The sequence below is a fragment of the Barbus barbus genome, assembly GCF_936440315.1.
Source record: "Barbus barbus genome assembly, chromosome: 5".
NCBI classification, from domain to species: domain Eukaryota; kingdom Metazoa; phylum Chordata; class Actinopteri; order Cypriniformes; family Cyprinidae; genus Barbus; species Barbus barbus.
In genome coordinates, this window is record NC_136733.1 from 32,710,167 (window position 1) to 32,731,702 (window position 21,536).

At 37.7% G+C, this 21,536-nt stretch overlaps 1 protein-coding gene across 4 annotated transcripts in view; it reads right to left on the minus strand.

Annotated features, from left to right (window-relative positions):
- LOC306870081 (splicing regulator ARVCF-like) overlaps positions 1-21,536 on the minus strand; it is a 226,293-nt gene that overhangs the window by 184,228 nt on the left and 20,529 nt on the right. The window contains exon 1 of one of the 4 annotated variants that reach the window (XM_079417131.1): positions 20,741-21,104. The exons of 1 other annotated variant lie outside the window; for it this stretch is intronic. The gene's annotated coding sequence lies outside the window, so the exon portion shown is untranslated. Of the gene's footprint in view, positions 1-20,740; positions 21,105-21,536 lie in introns of those variants that run through there. 2 more of the 4 variants (XM_079417139.1, XM_079417133.1) reach the window with 2 other exon arrangements.

The window sequence follows — 21,536 nt, forward strand, 5'->3', positions numbered from 1 at the left end:
GCTGGCGCCTCACGCACACAAAGACACATATTTTTGCGACATTGCAGCCAGTTCATTATCAAAATAAAATACAGTTAAAGGAACGTGTAAAAAGTTACAGTGCTCCGTTGTCCAATCTGCTGCGTTCAGTGTGACCACCGCCTCACTGTGCTGTTATTGCCGATGTGAAGGATGATGTTTTACGTCGTAAAAGCCAATAAATAATATTTCAGTATACGTCGAGAATATGGAAACATTTGGATTCGTGCCGAGTTAGAGAGGCAGGCATCAGTTTCATCTTTAATTTGTTTTTGGAATGACATTGCAAAGACAAATTTTAAAAACAATGGTATTAACCGTTATTCTTTCTACTCGAACTGGTTTCAGAATGATAATAATACAGAGGAACACAGGAACGGAAACGTTAAAATATCGATTCTGCTCGGAGTGAACCGACTGAATGTTTTTCGTTTTCAAACCCTGCACACAAATGCCATTTCTAAAACGTTTCTAAAAAAATGTAACTATAAAGTTTTCTAACTGCAACCTAATGTTTTGACTTGCGTGGTTCTCCCACTTTGTTTTATTCGAGTTATACCATTTACACATTAGAAATGCTCTTTCAAATGATTTTCGCACAGACTGATACCAGCCTCAACAACACACGCATTTTGTGGCTGTCAACGTCTTGCCAGTCATCTGTGTCTCAGGAGAACTAAGAAGACTGAAATATTCAGCATTTTAGGGAGTGGTTATATCTGACTATAAAACCATCACATCTATTCACGGGAGGAAGAGAAGGTCACACATTCAAGGTTCTATCCCCTCAGTACATCAACCCACTGCAAACAAATAAAGAGAGACCTATTAGCATATGCATACTGTATTACTGCTGGGACTGCAGCGAGATGTGTGGCCAAATAATGCATGAGGTGCTGCTGTCTCTCTCCACGATAAAATACATCACTGAATTATATAAAACAGCAGTCAAATGTATTTAGAATGTGATATAAGACAGGAGAATTATGCAGTCGACACTGTGCCACCAAGATAAGCTCTGATCTAAAGTTATTCTGGTGATCAGCCCTGCATAGACGCATTCATTTATGTGCTTATAATCCACCTACAGAGCGCATACAGCAAATACCCGTGAATGTACATTGCTTCAACTCTTTGTAAAGGACTGCCCATTACTAACACTGTTTCTAAATGGAATTTCCATTTAACACATTCTGATGCCATTAAAACTCTGAGGGGAAAAATATGTCAGGTAATTAAAAGGCAAGGGCGGTCTCTCTTAATGTAATGCAGCGGATGGACCATCAAACCTTTACATTTGACTTGAGATAATTGAGGCTGATGCTATAATTTGTTTAATGGACTTTTCAAAAGAGTTCAGATCTGGTGAGCGGAGGGCTGAAATTACATGGTACAGATGCACATCATCAATCTGGAGGTGTCTTAGAGCAAACACAAAAGACCCATTATGCAACAGAAGAAAAATCACTTTAGGACTTTCTGAAGCAACTACACCGTTAACTTTACTGCAAGCATTAATATATCAATATGTATTTTCCCTGTGAGTCAACAAGCATTAACACATTATTTTTGTGTTTAATTTGGATTTAACATTCCCTTAAAAAAAACAAAAAAAAAACAATCCCTTTTTAATAATAAACCAATCACTGAATTATTTGCACACTGCACTATATTAATCAAGAAAACAATGGTATTTCTGTTCCCACAGTATAATACAGAGTCTACGTTAAAACAGTTAAATAAGGGACTAAAGGGGAGAGGGAGAGAGCATGAGAGAGAGGGTAAATGAGAGATTTCACTAACAGGTCCATGTTTCCCCCCCTGTCGTGAAAAGGCTAATTCACAGAACGTCCACAGACTCTCCTCCACTTTGAAGCATGAAATTCAGGGCCATCCATGCTATAAATTGCAGGGCTCTAATGAGAGCAAAAAGGGGCTCCCCAGACACCAGCCATCAGAGAACAGCCATTTCACATAGCACTCTAATTCCAAGACTGAGCAGAGGCCATGCTGGTCCGCTATTCCTCAGAAATAATGTGTGGATAGATAATATAACTTGGAAGAAAAAGCCACGCAGACCTCCTCTGAGTGGGTAAAACCTAAATGTTAGCTTCACTGGTCTCTATCAAAGCCAGTTGTTGAGGTAAAATCAAGATTTGACTGTGGTGCTGATACTATGATGATAAGATGAGCTGGGAATCTTTTGATACTGCTCTTTCCCGGCACTGCAACAATGGATACCAATTTAATGTGTTACAATTCATTCAATTCAAACTTAATCTTGCCATTTATATGTAAAACTTATATAAGAATGTGTCACAAAATGAAGTCACAATACGGACACAATACAGAATTTGTTTCATATAAATTAGGGCGGTGCAATTAATCGCATTATTCTCATAGATTATATACACACACACACGTTATTGTGTTATGGACTGACAGCTTTCAAGGGCAGCCAAGGCAGGCGGCAGCAAAAAAACAAAAAAAATAACATGAATGTGCACTGAACAACAGATGATACCTGCCTCTTCAGTGAGATATGAATGCGTGCAAGCATCAATCTCTACCCATCTGAGTGCAGAATTCCAAATATGCCACAAAAAAGTGAAGGATCAAAGAACACTAGGAGAGGAAGTACAAGAGAAACCCCCTTTTAATCTCTCAGCTTCTCCCTCTCTTCACCATCTGCTGGAGCTGGAGCGCTCACTGCGAATGCCAGAGGCATCCATGTAAACTCGTCTTAGAAGGGAGAGAAGAAGTGTGGCTGGTGCAGAGGAAGTAGAGGAAAAGGACAGCCATTTGAAGACTGAAAAGTGGTTGATTATATCGTTGTTAAACATTAAAAACGAAGCACAACACAATACAACCTCAGCTTATTGCATATCTTTCCACTAAACAAAAAAAAAGAAAGAAAAAGTATAAAAATTCTGTCATTTACCCCAAATGAGCAATTCCTTCTTGTGTGGAACAAACACAAGGAGATATTTACAGCAGCATGTCAAAGCTGCTCTTTTTCGGGGTGCTTTTTTGTCCTTTTTAGAACCTGATAGCCACTGGTCAACATCACGCTCTCAAAAGAGCTAAACTTTTAAAATTGTGTGCTCCAGCTAAGAAAGAAATACAGGTTTAGAGCGTCAAGAGGGTGAGCACAGGATTTTCATTCTTGGATGAATTATTCCTTTAATCTGACATTTTGAGAGAGGCTTGATTTCTCGTGACATCACTGGTCCAAATTCAAAGTTGGATTGGTTACATCAGCTTCACCCTGCTTTCAACGAGGACAAGTAAAAGAAATAAACTGGCACTCAAAATGTGAGGCATCCCACATAGTTAAGGCAAGTTAGTAAATTGTAGTGAAACCAACAGCCCTGAGATGTGCACACGAAAGCATTACACATATCGCAGTAACAAGCAGTGTCATGTCATCCTAATCATGTCAAGACCGAGAAATCAAGTGTCACAGTTCTAAAACAACCCAACTGACAGCTACTCGTTCGTTTTGGTTTGATGCCTCTAGTTTCTTCCACCATTTTGACAGGAGAATGAATTAAAACAGGAAAGACCCAAGATGTTTCTTCTCCCACACACCCTTAAAATGTTCATTCCTCAAACCGAAAGCTCAGTTGTTCTCTTCATTTTGCCCATGTTGTCACAACCACAACGGTACGAGATAATTGGGGTCGCATCACTTGTCGCAGAGTTTAATTATTTTCTGATCCACTTCCTGAATATTAAAAAGCAGCAATAAGAGAACATCTGGACCAGAGGCCGGGGAATCAAGCGTTAAAGACTGCGGGGAGAATTGTTTGTAGTGGAAGCTGCGAGGGATTTACAGCATATGGGAGCGGATTATTAGCGCTGCAGTGGGAGACTGTTGAATTAATGCCACCCTACAAGGTCAAACAAGAGTGTATTCATATGAAAATCATGCCAGACAGTTTTTATTCAACTCTTTTCTTACTCTCGGAGGCTTTCACAAAGGTCAAAGATGGAGATTTCAGGAAAGATAATTGAAGGAATAAAAAATACGAGAACATTGACAAAATCCTGAACTTTTCTTCTGAAAGTTTCTTTGAAAACAGCTTAGGAGAAAGAGAAACTTGGAATAATTGGGAGGCCTGAAACTGTCTGAAAACCAAGTTAAAAACTGCTGTGTCTAAAGTCATCTGCGAGACTGAACTCCGTTACAATTGAGGGGACGTTTAAAAGCCATTTAGAAGGACATGACAAACAGCTTTGACACAGAAAATACATTAAGCTTGAAGCTTAAAATCCATAATTCACTGTAAAATAGAGTCATACATCTGAGTTTATTCCACAGTTTTCCATTCTAAGTTATTTACCTCTATTTTGCCACAGATATGAAGTGCAGTCTCTGTAATAGCTGAAGAGAAAACAGCCTGAGCGCTCAAAAATCGCTCCAATTGTCCCCAAAACTTCCCATCAACTTTTCCCTGATACATCTGGAGAATAACTGTTTCTCAGAAGACTGTGTGGTGAACGTGACCACGAGGAGGTCAGACCTTCCACAATTCTAGATCTTACCACACACCGCAAGTGTGGGAGGAAATGGCAGTATTTTGATCAGAGCTTCACTACAATGCACCTGGTTTACAGTACGCCACACAGCTGGCCTGAATGGGCCCCATAACATTATTCACAGAAATGTCATGGGTTATGCTCATAAAAGCCTCAGGCTTGCTGACTCCTTCCAGGGACGAATGGAAAGGGTTGCTTGTAATGCTTTCCGCTACCGCAGACAGCCTTAGAGAGTTCAGTTACAGTCCCATCCTATCTGATGGCTCCTCTGAGCTTTTGATGCATATTTGTTCAAAGGGCTGTGCTCTTGCCCTGTTTATGCAGCACGATTTATTTAAACGATGACTGACACCATCTCCGATGGGGATATAGAATATAGGACTGAAAAAAAAACATATAGCTGCAGTCTAGGAATTAACCATGAACCATGGAAAGAAACCAACATATAATACACAAAACATCTGGTGACACACATGATTTATCAAAAAATAACGATCATGACAGGGGAAAAAAAATATATCTCCATATAGATTACCATAGACTTGTGATTATGATTATCTTCGGATGAGATCTGTGTACATGATCCTTAGGAATGCTGTGGCAGATTTTATCCACACACGTGAGAGCCAATAGAAATAAGATCATCAACTCATTAGGGGTGTGAACCCACACTGGTCTCACGGTTCGATTCGATTATGATTACCATGTCATCGATTTGGTTCAATTCGATATCACGATGCATCACGATGAATTGACGATGCACTGCATTCTCAATATTCAATTTTACCTCACATGTATACAATTGTCAATAAATACAAGCAGTCAGATATATGAACTGAGGTCGTGCTTACCAGGTTGTTCATGAAAGCCGAAATGTGCACAAATGTCGGCTTTTGAAGTAGTAGAAGCATTTTTAATTATGCGCACTCGCGTCTCACCTGCCTCCGCCATTGTATGCTACCGCGACAAAGCAAGTATGCGACAAATGACGTAAGAAAAGTGCCAGTATGTTATAATCGGTTATGGTCTATTACTGAACCGATACCGAATCGTCCTCGTCTGCATCGCAATGCACCGTAGAAATGATTAATTTCAACACCCCTACAACTCATCATGGCAGATAAAAGAAATGCACTCTTTTATCATGTATACAATAAATTAGAAGACAGATGGAATATTCCATTCAGCAGATGGATGTAGAATGTGGATATATAATATCTCAATGCATCTCAATCAGAGATCAATCTCAATCTATTAAAGGGAAAGTTCACGCAAAAATGAAAATTCTGTCATTAATTACTCACCCAGAGAAGAATTGTTGAATAAAGTAATTGTTTTTGTTTGTGCACAAAAAGTATTCTCGTAGCTTAATAAAGTTATGGTTGAACCACTGATGTCACACGAACTTTCTGAGCCTTGAATGTGGTAGTTGCATTGCGGTCTATGAAGAGTCAGAAAGCTGTTGAATTTCATAAACAATATCTTAATTTGTGTTCCCAAGATGAACAAAGGTCTTACGGGTTTGGAACAACATGAGGGTGAGTAATTAATGACAGATTTTTTTATGGGTTTGGAACAACATGAGGGTGAGTAATTAATGACAGATTTTTTTATTTTGGGGTGAATTATCCTTTTAAAAAATCCAATAAACAAGGATTATTGCCATATGAACCAATTACTTTCACACTCGGATTCAAAAATTCCATACATTCATGTACTTTGTAAGACAAATAACTCCCAATAATCTTTGCAGCGTACCTAAAGGTTCTCATACTAAGGAGGAATGGGCATGAAGCCCATTGAATTTTGATAGCTAATTCAAGCCCCATTTGTTTAACAACACGAGAAGAAAGCTTTTCTGGCATATTTTCAGATTTGTTAGAAAGGCAAAGTATGGTAATTACGTGCAGGGGTATGATGCGGAGTTCTAACTTCTTTAATCAGCTGACTCAGTGGCCTTTTCTGACAGAAGCTTCTCATTTTTATGGTAACATTAACAATAAATGGCTAATTCACACTGACACGTTCATGTCAGCGTCTGTTGGCATGGTCAGTGTCTATTTTCGGTGATTGAACATGTTAAATCTGCATTTGTCAGTTCTGACAATTTCTGAGAAGTGGCATACTGTAATCTCTTGACTGTCAGTATTAGTCTATGTCTGTCAGTGGGAACTGAGCTTTAATATGCATACTATTATTCCTTTCTCTATTATCATAAACCTATCTTAATAAATATCATAATAAATCTATCTTTCAGCTTCATCGGTCATCATTTGTTCTTTCTTTTCCAATGCTTGTAGTATTCTGTGCACTGTTCCTGCATCTCTGCCTACCCTCCCCTCTCCAATTCTCTTCTCAGCTTTGTGAGTTTGAGTAAGCTTCTGATAGGGAAGCTTTCCCAAACAATCCTTCGCCGTACTGGGAGTAAACTAAGCTATGTTGCCCTAAGGCTTGTGAATTGGCTAATGGCCTTTGGAACACACAGAGACAGAAAAGTGGAGATATTAGCCTCGCTGTAAAACAATATTTCTCTCAATAATGCCACTAGAATGAGCTCACAGGACTGACTTTTACAGCTAGAGACAGGATTCACAGGCTGCTATCAATGGTGCCTCATCATTACATTGCTTTATTTATTTTTTCCAAAAGAACTCAAACGATGAGAGAACTGCTTAAAGATTCTTTTAACATTTCTACATTTCTATTGTGAAAATATACAATGACATGAAGAGCAAATAATGACAAACATATAGGCCTACTGTACTTTGATACTGTGCTCATCCTTATGATATGAGCTCATAATTGTTCCTACATATTAACTGACACACTTACAAGATCATAAAATCTGTCCTAGATGTGTTCTGTATATGGTACTTCTGTGCACCAATAAGGCAGCCAACAGACTATATTATGATTCATGGTCTGAATCTGCAGTGCATACACATGCGCATATTCCCATTCCTCCATTCTAATTTACCATGCCTCAGTAAAAGCTACAATGCATTTCATCAATGTTTTGAAGTAACACACTCTCAGTTGGTTTGGCTGTAAAGGAGAGAAATGGCATGCAGATGAACCAGAGAGGATTTGGCTAAATATCCGACATTGGGAACACGGTCATCTTGACAGAAGCTTAAATAGTCTCGCAACCCCAGAAAACAAGTCATTTCCTGTGGCAACATGACAGATGAGGTCTCTAAACCGCTCTCAGAATCTCATGTCTGTCTTTAAGTGAAGGGTGATACTACTAACTTTCTTTCAATCTGATATAAAGCACCATCAAGGCCAATATCAAACTATCAATTGCCAGTATTAAATAGTTTTTTTTAATGATTTATGAGGATAAAATGGGTCATTATGTCCACTGAACATTAAAAATCCATTGCCATTAAATAGACATAAAACTGCAAATTATCCTTTTTGGTTTTTCATTCCTTAATAACATTTATAGAATATGTGCAGTGATTTAATATCTTTAAATTTAAAATCAAACATCACAAAAGCCTATTAGCCTCTGATAAATGTCACATTTCTTCCACAGTTCAGACAGACCTTCCACTTTCTATTTAACTAAAAGTCAAAGAAACAGTCGGTTCTGCAGAAACAAGACAAAATGACTCTAAAAAGGACTAATCATTTCAGCAATGCCATTTCTTGAACACCAAATCAGCATATTAGAATGATTTTCAAAGGATCATGTGACACTGAATAGTAGAGCAATGGCCACTGAAAATGGAGCATTGCCATCACAGGAAGTGTTATTTTAAATATTGCTAACATTTTGCAATATTTTCACTGTATTTTTGATCAAATAAAAGCAGCCTTAGTGAGCATAAGCGACTTCTTTCAAAAGACAAAAGTCTTACTGGCCTCAAACTTTTGAATAGTATTGAATATTGTAAATTTTCAGAATTTTATCTGATGTACTGTATTTTCTGTCTTAATTTAATCCTTGTATAGCCAAGCAGAAAAATAAACTTCAACATTTAGCTAGGGTGCTATTTAGCAGAGTCATATGATGCTTCTTATCTCCGCCATGACCTCTAGCAGACACCGCTCTCTCTGTTTCAGTGAGTTCTGTGATGGCTTGTGCTTTTCAGCATTTCTGTTTGTGTTCAAATGAGCTGAAGGAGAAATAGTTGCTCAGCCATTTGCTGCTAGTAAACTTATTTTTTCACCTCAAAGATTGTAATAAGATGTCATGCAGCATGAAGACTAAACCATTTATCTATTAAAAAATAAACACTTGGGATCAGTGTTTTTAATGTGTGAAAGCTCTTCATGAAACATCACTATTTTAAGTACCAATATACTTCAAGATCGATCTGCCCATCTCTACTCCCAGACTGTCCCAGCCTTGCCAGGTTTACACTGTCAGCACACACTGTTCTGTGGTGGACGTCTCACCATCACAGATGCGACACCTCTACATCAGTCAAGTCCAGCTGGTCCAGCGTCCTTCATTTCCCCCTCTCCTCAGCACACACTGGACCAGACTTCAGAGTTGGCTGAGGAGCCTGGTACATGCATAAAGACACAGTGATAGAAACGCTGGCAGTTCATCCTGCCACATCCAGGCTCTGACAGAGGCTTCTTTTTATTTCCTGCCCAGTCTTAAACATTAGCATAAAAACATTTATCTGACAGCTCCTTTATTAGACCATTCAGGCAAACCTGCATGTAGCTCAGCAATCCTGTCTCTTGCTAAAGACTTCAATGACCATCAAAAGCTCTTCAGGTCCCTGAAATACAGAGGGAAGTCACAGATCCAACAGGGAGCGATACGGTAAACTAGGGCTGGGCGATAAAACGATAACGATATGTATCGCGATAGACACGTGAACGATATCAATAAAAAATGTGTTCGATAAAACGTTCGATATTTTTTATTCTTCGTCGGAAGAAAACAAAGGTTGCGAAGCAAGTTTGGTTGCATTAACAAAGGCACTCGCTCTCTGGTAACCTAGCAACGTAGGGAGTGACACGCTAACAGCCAATCATGTAACAGTATCATGTTTGGTTGCACCATATCGTTGTCTCGTGTCTAAGTGCGCACGCGCGGCTGAGAGTGCACGTCTGCAGCCAGACCTGGCTGGTCTGCTGGATTCCTCTTCATAAGCAGAAAATGAGTGCCGCAGCGAGCGAGGAAATTGTAAATAAAAGAGAAAGTCAGCTCACCAGTATGGCAGTTTTTTGGATATTATAAATCTGACCGTAGTCAGACCAAATGTCGTCTGCAAATTATGCAAGACCGTCGTCCCCGCCAAGACTGGTAATACCACGAACTTGATGTACCACCTTAAAAAAATATCAATAATTATCGATATCGACCGATATGAAACACTGATATCGTGATACAGTTTTCAGCCATATCGCCCAGCCCTACGGTAAACATCCTTTCATTAAAAAATTACTTTCCTCAAATATAGATTTAATGTGAGGCAGACAATGTTCAGACCTTCACTAGATGCATTTTAAAAGAAAAAAGCTACAATAAGGTGTCACAGTTAAAACTATGCTTGCCTTGTGCACTATGCGAGGCAAAAACAGAGCAAAATCAAGCAAAGAATCCTGAATTTTTTCTCTTACACTTTTTGAACTTCAATGCAAAGAAAACAACTGTATATCCTTGGGTTTGCATGCAGTGCATGGGATGGAATTTCAACTGCGTCAAAACAGAAACAGAAACAGAAATGGGGGGGAGACAGAGCAAGAACTACTATTTGAGATCGCAGCAACCCAAGGTGGTTAAGAGAACCGCTGTGTAAAGCCTGTGACAGGTTCATACAAAAGCCTGCTTAATTTAAATTGTCAGCGAGAGGGAGCAAAAACTAAATTATGACTATATTTGGTGCAAAAAAGGACTTAATAAATATATTAGGAAATGACCTCTTTAGGAAAGCTAGTTTTTGAAATGTATTCAAAATGCAGTCTTCGCTAATCCCCAGCAATTCTGGCACAGCCGCGGTGAGTTGGAGAGAACGTGGCTTTGCAGTGTTGAGCAGTGTTTTTCAGGGCACTGCTAATTAAACAAACCTTTCCAAAAAGTAATTTCTCACATCATAATTGCATTTGGTGCTCAAGAAGGAGGAGAAACCAGTTGTATAATGATACAACTTGAAAACATGAAAGTAAGATTTGACTAATTATTGGCCAGATACAAATGACACACCATTGGGAGTAGGGAAAGCGCTCATCTCAGCTCTGAGTGAAGATCCGTTTCAGGGAGGGCTGAGATCAGGCATGCCGCACCGGGGCTCTGGGTCATGATCCAACAAAGCAGAGCGGATCATTAGGACATTCTTTTCCCACAGCTCTTCTTTCAACAGACACTGCATACAAATACAGAAATCACAAAAAACAAGAATTCCAAAGAAACAAAACAGGGGCAATAAATCTCAACTCAGAGACGGATGGCATGTCAAACTTTGTCAAAAAAATTGGCTCTTGAAATTAAACTTTAAATTTAATCTTGTAAATATTTCATTACATTATATTTTATCCATTAAATGGATAGTGCAAACAGTAGCTGGCCACATTCTTCAAAATATCTTCCTGTGTGTTCAAAAGAAGAAAGAAATTCATACAGATTTGGAATGACTTGATTGTTATTGAGGATGACAGAATACTCGTTTTTGCATGAACTATCCCTAAAAGATCATTCCAAACTTCACCTTTGCTGAAATATCAGCACTTGCCACCCTCCAGGTGCCTTCTCTGGCATAGCCAGGTCAACTAGAATCAGCTATTTAGCTCCTGTCCTGAGGCACACAGTGCAGTGATTAACCTCCCTGGATGTTCCAGTGATTACAATTAAGCAGCTCTTATCCCTGGACATAATCAAGCCCGGGTTAATCCACACACACCATGACAACCACCACAGGACAAGTCCCACCAGCCTGCTTGGACGGTGTCATTGTTGGAACAGGGTCAAGTATGACAGGAAGCGTCTCCTCAGCCAACTAGGATGTGGAGCGAGTGACGGAAGAAAGGGTTGGGAAATGAGAAGGGCATTGGGAAATGGCTGGAAATTTCCACCAGATCACATTTTCATAAATCAAGCCCTTGTCCCGGCACAGAGCGGAGCAGAAGGGATTGGGAAAAGAGGATTAGTTGGGTGCAGCCCAAACACAGGAGTTAAAATGTTATCCAATATCATTCATAAGAGAACGTGAGGACAGATGAACGATGACTTTGCTGTGCAAGAGCAGAACTGTGAAGCTGGGCAAGTCTAAAATGACAGTGCTCAGAACAGTATGCATTCAAATAGAAAAATGTTTATGAGAATATCAAATTGCATTTTTAAAGAATTTCTCTGTATTAGCTTATAGCCTAACATGAAGACACCACTGAAAGACAATGAATTACATAGATTGAATGTCAAATCTATCCACCATCCTATCAGGAGAGGCAGATGTCATGCTATCTGAGGGGAAGGTCCATGATAAAAGACTTTGTTCAGTGGTAACGTCAAGTGCATCAAAAATTAAAATTAGTTACCCATCTCTCAACAGTTCACAACAATTTATTTGTATTTGTTCAGAATGAGTGAAAATCTTAACCTCCAGCAAATGTCACTGCACAGATTAAACCCAAAGTGTGTATTTTTCATTATTTTCTCCTGTCTCAGCTTAGTATCCACAAACAACCGCAAATCATTTGTATGCTGATTTCACCAAAAAAGTTCAAGTTCATTTTATTTGTATAGCATATTTACAACAGCCACCAGGCTGACCAAAGTGCTTTCCAGAAGAGCAAGAGTTAACCACATACACATAAAACAGACCAGCAAGGACTTAAAAACAGATAGAGATAAAGAAGTGTAGAGATAAAGTAGTTCAGAGAGGTAGACAGGAGCAAGGTTATTTAGGGATTTATATACGAAGAGGAGAACTTTAAAGTCTATTCTCTGGCAAACCAGCAACCAGTGTAGAGATCTAAGAATTGGAGTGATATGTTCATGTTTACGACACTGTAAAAGAAGTCTGTCCGCTGCGTTTTGGACAAGCTGAAGACGTGCAATTTGAGATTTAGATATACCACTATATAAAGAAATGCAGTAGACGTAACAAATGCATGAACAGCCATTTCTAGAGTTTTAGGAGTGAGAAAGTTTTTAATTTTAGACAATAAATGATGCTGATAGAAACTGGATCCGATAACAGAAGTGTTTATCAAATTAAGTGCTGGTCAACATCAATAAGAGCACCTAGGTTCTGCACCGTGAGGATCTAAAAATGGATAAGAAAAACAGTATTCTATTTGCATAAGTATCCTGATCAGTGGCACACAGCAACATTATAGGTCAACCAATGCTGTGCGCTTGGGGCAGAACTACATGTCTGCCTGACCAATTGAAGACGGGAGAGTAGGAAAAACTAATTTTTGGAGATGACAGTCACACGAAAATTAAACATTTTAACTTTAAACATTCATCTTAGAATATTGTAAATAACTGCATCTCTGCTCTACACATTATATAGAAAACAGTAAATTTAGTTAAAATGTCAGTTTTTTTATGTTTAATCTAATGAGAATGAGAACCTGAATGAGAATCTAATGTTCATTAGCATCTTCTTTTTCTATCAACTGTACACAGTTTACATAAATTTACTGTAGAAAAAAAAATTACTTATAGGAAAAAAATTTATAAATGTGAGCAATATGTTCATATAGTAAAGTCAATAATATGGGACAGTCTTTACTCAAACCTGCTTTGGCAGAGTACTGTGGAAATGGAATTAGCATGGAGTACCAAGTCAATGCATAAAGGTCACAAAAAATTCACTGAACAAAAACCATAGAAGGACCTGGCAAACAAAGAAGCAAACTATATACTCGCACCATTCTTCAACCTAAAGTGGGCCTGACATTTCTTAGACCTTCTCAATAAAAAAAAAAACATCCCACAGAAGCACAAACAAAAGGAATGTGTGCTCTTCATACTAATTTCCTGCATCCTGAAAATATACACAAACACTTTTACATGATTTATGAGTTGATAAACCTAGATTAATGATATTTAGGACAATGAAACATCAAGTCTCTGCTCTGAAATGCCACCAAAAAAGGCTATTTAGCAGGAAGGATTATTCAGAGCAGGTGCCACAAACTGTGCCAAGGGGAGTCAGTATTGCCCAGTCGTGGATTTTTGCAGCATACCAAATGGCCTGGGAGAGACAGGACAAGCAGAGCTCTCAAGCAGGTGTGTGGCCATAAAGAGTCATTCACCCTCACACGGAAACCTCTCACTGTCCTTTCTTTGCATCCTATGGCCATTTCATTCAAAGGTGTCAAACAAACCGACAAAACTATTCACTGTTATCATGCCAGATCATGATGTATAACAATGAGGTCATTGTTTGGTACAACTATTGCCACAGATACGATTTGCTTACATTTTGGTACACTTTCCACAGCCGTTTGGATATATTTCCAGCTACAAACCCTGAACACAGTTTAATATGATTGCAAACCAACACTTTTAATTGGCTTTGTTCACAAAGGCAGCCAATTTTTAAAAAATATATATTTTTTGAAATCAGATCAACAAAAGCGGTTAGAAAGAATTGGGGAAAAAACATAATCCGAAGTACATTTATCTATCTTATGAAATCCAATTAAAACTTTTTTTTGTAACACATCTAACCCTAAACGGTAAAATCATGTTTCAAGCTTTTTTTTGTGCTTTTTTTTATATTATTTAAAATATATGCAATATTGTCCAGGGCTGCCCGAATACACTCATTTTTTTGCTCACCATGTAGTAAAAAGTGGATGAGTGAACGAGTCAGCGGTTTTAAACAAAATATACACGAGTGCGCAAAATACCTCTTACGTTCTCTCAAGCGTCTCTTGAATTCAGCACTGTGGTGAGATGTCATGATAGACATGAGCAGTTTTCTGTCATCGCTTTGCATGCTGACAGCTACTCTCTTGGCATCACACTGATGCGTACATCATTACTATAGCAACCAATGCAGACACACCGGATATTAACTACACAGTCTGAACAAACGGATCAGATCACATGCAAAATGAAAATGTGGACCATCAGACCTAAAGATCGAAATTGAAAACCAAATTGTATTTATGTATGGTGTGAATAAAGCCTTAGTTTATGAGTGTACTAAACAGAAGCAGGCCTGAAATGAGATTCAGTAAGAGAAAAGCTTACATAATGAAGACATTTCATTAATATATGAAATGAGTTTCAAGCAGGAGGGACTGCGGAACTTACATTCCACAGCTATTGTTCCAAAGAACTGAAGAAAAAAAAAAAAACTATAGGGGACTGATAGTCAAGGCCAAGACAAAGATGGAAAGAGAGGCTAGAGAAAAAGAGAAGCTTTAGAGACTACCCATCAAAGCAGAGCTCAAACTCTAAAACTTTCACAAAGATTTCCATATTCCAAAAGTGAGATATGAAAAGTTTATCAAAAAGCCACATTATGAAGAGTTCCTTCACACAGTTCCTCTTATTAGGCACCTCAAAAGGCAATTGACCACCCAGGCAAAATAAAAAGTACAGTTGTGGTCAAAAATTTACATACACTTTGCAGTATCCGCAAAGTGTTATTTTACCAAAATAAGAGGGATCATACAAAATGCATGTTATTTTTCCTGAATAAGATATTTCACATAAAAGACATTTACATATTGCCCACAAGAGAAAATAATGGTTGAATTTATAAAAATAACCCCATTCAATAGTTTGCATACGCTTGATTCTTAATACGGTGTTGTTACCTGGATGATCCACTGCTGTTTTTTTTTTTTGTTTGGTTTGTGATAGTTGTTCATAAGTACCTTGATTGTACTGAACAATTAAACTTTTTCAAGTAAACGCAGGTCTACAGAAACCAAACGATAAATATGGCTTTGAAGACAAGATGCTGTACAGTGCCAAGCTGTGGAAAAACATTCTTTGCATTGCCTTCCTTCTGATCCCAACATTAGGAAAGAAAGGATTAATCTTGTTTTTAATGAAGTTTCAGACCACATCAGTAAGAACTCGGTCTTTTGTTCACTTCATTTTACCGTGGATTTGTTTTAAGTGAAAGCGAAAAGTGAAAGTGACGTGACATATGGCCAAGTATGGTGAGCCATACTCGGAATTTGTGCTCTGCATTTAACCCATCCAAAGTGCACACACACACACACACACACACCATGAACAAACACCCGGAGCAGTGTTTACAAACAAAGCACAATTCGACGCAGGATTTGTAGAAAAACTGAAGGGGTGTATTCACACCTGTCTTGTTTGGTTCGATTGAAACGTTTCCCCTCTTGGTGCGGATATTTTGGGCAGGTGTGAATACAGCAATCGCACTCTGGTGCGGACCAAACAACCGCACAGAGACCCAGCTGAAGAGGTGGTCTCGCTCTGCTTCCAAACAAACTCTGGTATGGTTTGTTTAAGGTGTGAATATGAACCGGGCTCGATCCGACCCAATTGCAGAAAGCACGCTCAGAAACACAGCTCGCACATATAGTGCTGTTGTTTCCATTTCAATCGCTTAAAATCACTTGTTTTTAAACCGCAATGCTTAAAAACCCGCGCAAATTATGAGTTTTCGTGACCATATCACACAGCAACGTGACATGAGCGCACTAAATAGGCTAAAGCTTTCCACAAAGCACCAGCAAAAGTTACAATGAATGTGTCTGGGGGAAATAGTAAGGAGATATTTGAATTATTTATTAATAATCTAGTGTTTTCTGAGTCAGTGTCACAAAGATGAAGTTAAAAATCCTGACTCGCCATCTCCTCATTGGACGCTTCTTTAGAAAGAAATGCATCTTTACGGATTATAATGAAATAATTTTTGTTTTGGATATGAATTATCATTTTGTAGTAATTCAAAGCTTTCTATAGGTATATTCATCATGTCTGAAAGGAAAATATTCACTGAGTTTCGGTGAATGTTTGTGAAGCGCTCCTGTTCAAGACCGGGACGGCAAGCGCATCCTATTAGTTTTCTTTATTTTAGAAAAGCACAACATTTTCTTGATATTGTGAGTGCACACAAATAAAAATAGATTTTATTTTTGGCAAGTTGTAATTACAGCATCATATGCCACTGTCTCATTTGATGCTCATAAGTTTCTTCATATTGCGTTAGTATCTGATAACAGCAAATCAGTCAAAGAATAAAAATTGCATGACAAAAGATCTCCATGATTAGCCTGTTTTTGCACTTCCTGTTTTCCCTGCTTGAGAATTTCTGTCCAATGAATGGATGACCTTAGCACACGTGTGGTTTTGTTTACAATTTCTGGTTCACTTGCAAAAAGGGCAGTGTGAAAGTGAACCACACCAAACAAAAAAAAATCTACTTTGTATTTGGTCCGGACCAAAGCAAGTGAACTAGCGGACTTTCCTGGTGTAGGCTGTTAAACATACACAACTGTAAGCCAATCATAGCAGTGGGCGTTTACTTCCGAGTCTACAATCCGCCACCCCTATTCAAACGAGGGGGTTAAATAGGACAGAAAAATATAATACTCTAAATTATTATATTTTGGCAACATAATGACATAACACGTCTTGACAAAATTTTAAGTGGACTTCAGAGAACAGCACAAAATAGTAAAAAAAAAGGCAGTTCATGCCCCCTTTAACATTTTGCAGATACCGCATGTAAACTTTTGGACAAAACTTTAGATGCTAAAATTAACAATTAATTTGTTTAACAGAAAAGTGTTGAACCAACATGGAACAGCAAAGGCATACTACACATTAAGCAAAGGATATCAGCACAGGTTCACTTAAAATGAATATTAATATAAAAAAAAAAAAACTAATAAATTAGTGCTGTCAAACGATTAATCGCATTGAAAAAAGTTTGTTTACATAATATATGTATGTTTACTGTGTTTATTATGTAGGCTATATATAAATACACATGCATAGAGTATATATTTTGAAAATATTTACATGTATATAATTGATATATTATAAATATTTAATACATAAACATAACATTTTTCTTAAATATATACATGCATGTGTTTGTATTTATATATACATAATAAATATACACAATCATATTATGTAAACAAAAACTTTTATTTTGGATGCGATTAATCGCAATTAATCATTTGACAGCATTAATATAAATGTATTATTTATAAATATAAACACCATACTTTGATATATAAAAAAATTACTATCAATAAGAAATCCTACAAAAATGTATCACTGTTTCCATAAAAATATTAAGCAGCACAACCTTTTCAACATTGACAATAAATTTAAAACAATTTTCACCAATGAAAAACTGCTTAGAAACCAAAACTGATGTCACCGTGGTGTGGATGAAGCTGATTAAACAGACACAACTCTCAACTCTTTATCACTGTGTTTATTTTAGACCAATTGTGCCTCTTTAGGAGGTCTGAAATGACTTATATCTAAAAATAAAAATTTTCAATACCCACTTCCAAAAAGCCTATAATGTATTGTGCACTTGATCGCCAAGCACTATACGCTGCCCTTCGGACTGTGAATATAATCTACATGTACAACCCCTATAATTTGACATCTCATTTAAGATGGACAAACACCCTGTTAAGTCTACTTCGCAAGGAGCTACCAGCCAAAAGGAAACATACCCCAAGGCTCAACCTGTCTTCTCTATACGAGAGCTCTTTTTGCAAACTCAAGCTCAGCTCTGTCAGCTCTCATCCATCTGACTAAAGCAACATCACAATGTGATGAACTAAAAAATGCTGAAGAGGAGCAATAAAAACAAGCATACAGTATGCTCCCACTGGCCTGCTTTGCAACTCTGTTTGTTGTTTTATGAATCTATATAAATGCACCAAAGTCTCCTCCAGATGAAAGAGGCAACGAAATGACTTTGACAGCATCCATCCTTGAATCACATTAAAACAAAGTTTTCAAAAACATGTGCAACTTATTTCAATTATAAAATGGAACAAATAGTAGCTCTTTGCATAAAGCTGAAATTCTCCTGACAAGCAAAGCTGCTCGATGTGCCATTAATGACAGCGCTGCTTAATTTAACAATCTCCTCATCTCAGCTGGGATAAGTTTTAAGAGCTTAAAAAAAAAAACAGAAACTTTAATATTTCAGAGAATTATGTTAACATGTCATCAACACGACAGTGCCTTGCCAATGAAACATTACAGCTAGCAAATATGATTTGCATGCAATTTCAAGTAAAGATGAGTATTAATTAGTCCACATGCAAAAGAGGGTTGGACAGTTATACATCACATCAGGCCTAATTAAAGGGTGAAGGGTTAAAGAACATGGTGCATGCTCACCCCATCTATTAGTCTGATTTGCATATTGCTTATTAAGTTCAAGTATCTCAGAAACGTATATAAAAAAAGTATAACCTTATAATTGATAATGACATTTATTTACATTAATTCATGAGATACTGTAAATGCACATCACACTGCAAAACATATCATGCCAACTATGTTTTCATTCTGTAATTTAGCTTTCACACTGCTCTTGGAATCACTCCCAAAACTTTTTTTTAGCAGATGACTTTAAAGGAACACTCCACTTTTTTTTGGAAATAGGCTCATTTTACAACTCCCCAAGAGTTAAACAGTTCAGTTTTACCGTTTTTGAATCCATTCCGCTGATCTCTGGGTCTGGCGCTAGCAATTTTATTTTAGCTTAGCATAGATAATTGAATCGGATTAGACAATTAGCATTTGGTCATCAAAAATTACCAAAGAGTTTCGATAATTTTCCTATTTAAAACTTGACACTTCTGTAGTTACATCGTGTACTAAGACCGACGGAAAATGGAAAGTTGCGATTTTCTAGGCTGATATGGCTAGGATCTATAATCTCATTCCGGCGTAATAATCAAGGAACTTTGCTGCAGCAGGCGCAGTGATATTACGCAGCGCCTGAAAGTAGTTCCCAGCTATATTATAGGCTACTGAGCTGGTCGTTGGTGTGAACGCTTAAGTTACCGTATGGTTAAAATGGTTTTAAAAAGTTTTATGGTTAAAAACGAATACCACGAGTATGGTTCAGCAGCGAATTGAAGTGTCAAGAGTAATGTTACAGTCAAGCAACGTCCACCCAATTATAAACTAAACAGCGCTTACCTTATTAAACATTTATGTGTTTTGTACAGACGCAGAAACTTTCAAGAGCCGTTTAGAATCAGCGTCTAGATTTCACACGCGTCACCAAAACAGGTCGCGTGCACGTCAACTTCGCACACTTTGTCGTCCAATCAGAGTTGCTGACTCATGAATATGCAAAATAGAAGGGTCTTCCGCTGTTTAGTGTGAAATTTACCCATGCCATGATTCGTTAATAAGACAGCCTGAAGTGTGAACAATGTAAAAACCCCATGATTACGTTTTTTTGAGTGACACTTTGTAACAAGTCCTCAGACATAAAAACGAAAAAAGAAAGAAAACACAAATATTTGATGAACTCCAGCTGCAACACATATTTTAAATCGCTATAGTGATGTAGCCCTGTTGGGATTCAGTCAGTAGATGTGCCAAAACGTGCAATTTCAATCAAACACGATGATCCCCAAAGAAAACACTTGCCTTGACAAGTCCCAATAAGCAATTCAATAAAAAGCAGTCATTTAAGATCGTGACTAGGCTACTCTATTTGATGCATGAAATATAACAAGACCAACTCAGCCAGTAGCACTGTATCTTTGCTACAACTGAAATTGTATCATATGCACTGACACCAGGATCTCCCTTTCATTACTGACAGATGCCGAAGCCTCGGGTCGTATTTTAAATGGTCACGAGTAACCAAATCAGAAACACTTTATTCAGATTTGTGCGCATTATTCCAAATAATCCCCTTAATTTGGTGCTCTGGGTGTGAAAACACTGATAAACGCTTCTTTCTGCATCATAATCATAATCAAAAACGACCACGGTCAAATTAAAGGGCTGCATTTCACTAGCAGCTCATTGTGCGCGCGCGTTACTATCAAGCATGACCCGCTGCCTCAAAACAACGCAGATACACATCAAGTGATGCATCTTCAAATGCTTGAAAGTAAACGCTCGTGATGAGATATCTACAAACGCACTAAAGCTAAATGTGAGATATGCATGAACGCGAATGCATTAGTACACAGGTAGCGAAGTAAGTTTCTAAATGTCGAGTTTAAATGATCATAGATAAAGGAATCTTACCTGCCTGCTCTCTGTGAGTGAGTTATAGGGACAGCAGCAGCACACACTCGTTCAACTTGTCAACAATATCAGCGGATGATTCCACGATTAGCTTCATGCAGCTCCGCGAGAAAAATCACATCTTACTTTTTCCGAATCAGTCGTGTTATCAAGAAATGCCTCGGCTTAAATGTAAAAAAGGGACTTGTAAAATGCTGCGATGCTTTCCAATGTAGACAGCAAAAACCCTCTCAGTGTTATTGGATTCTTCCAAGGCTGGCTTTGCAGACTACTACAAGTGTGCTGATTACAGCGCATCTCTCTGGTACAGACTCTACAGGGATATTGCAACGTTTTCTGTAATATTGACACATCCATGTATACTGAACAAGCAAAACTGCAAAAAAAACATAATAATAACAAATTAGCAAACATCAGTAGCATATAGGCTTCAGCATCAATAATAAATAAATTATATATATATATATATATATATATATATATATATATATACACGTTATAATCTAAAAATAATAATTCTAATTTCTACTTCCAATATGATAATTATGGGGTAGTCAGTCAATTCACTGTTATTGGTTGGATGTAATATATGAGAGGCAGTTGTAATGTCATTGGCAATACAATAAAGAGAAGTATTATTTGAGAGTAGTATTGTTTGAAATATAATTAAAGACACCCCTGTATATTGGTGAATGCCTTCATTTTCAATGGTTAGCCTACATCACTGTCAACAAACATCTCTTCCATCATAATCATATTCAATAACATTATGATCGATTAATGCTAAATAGTGACC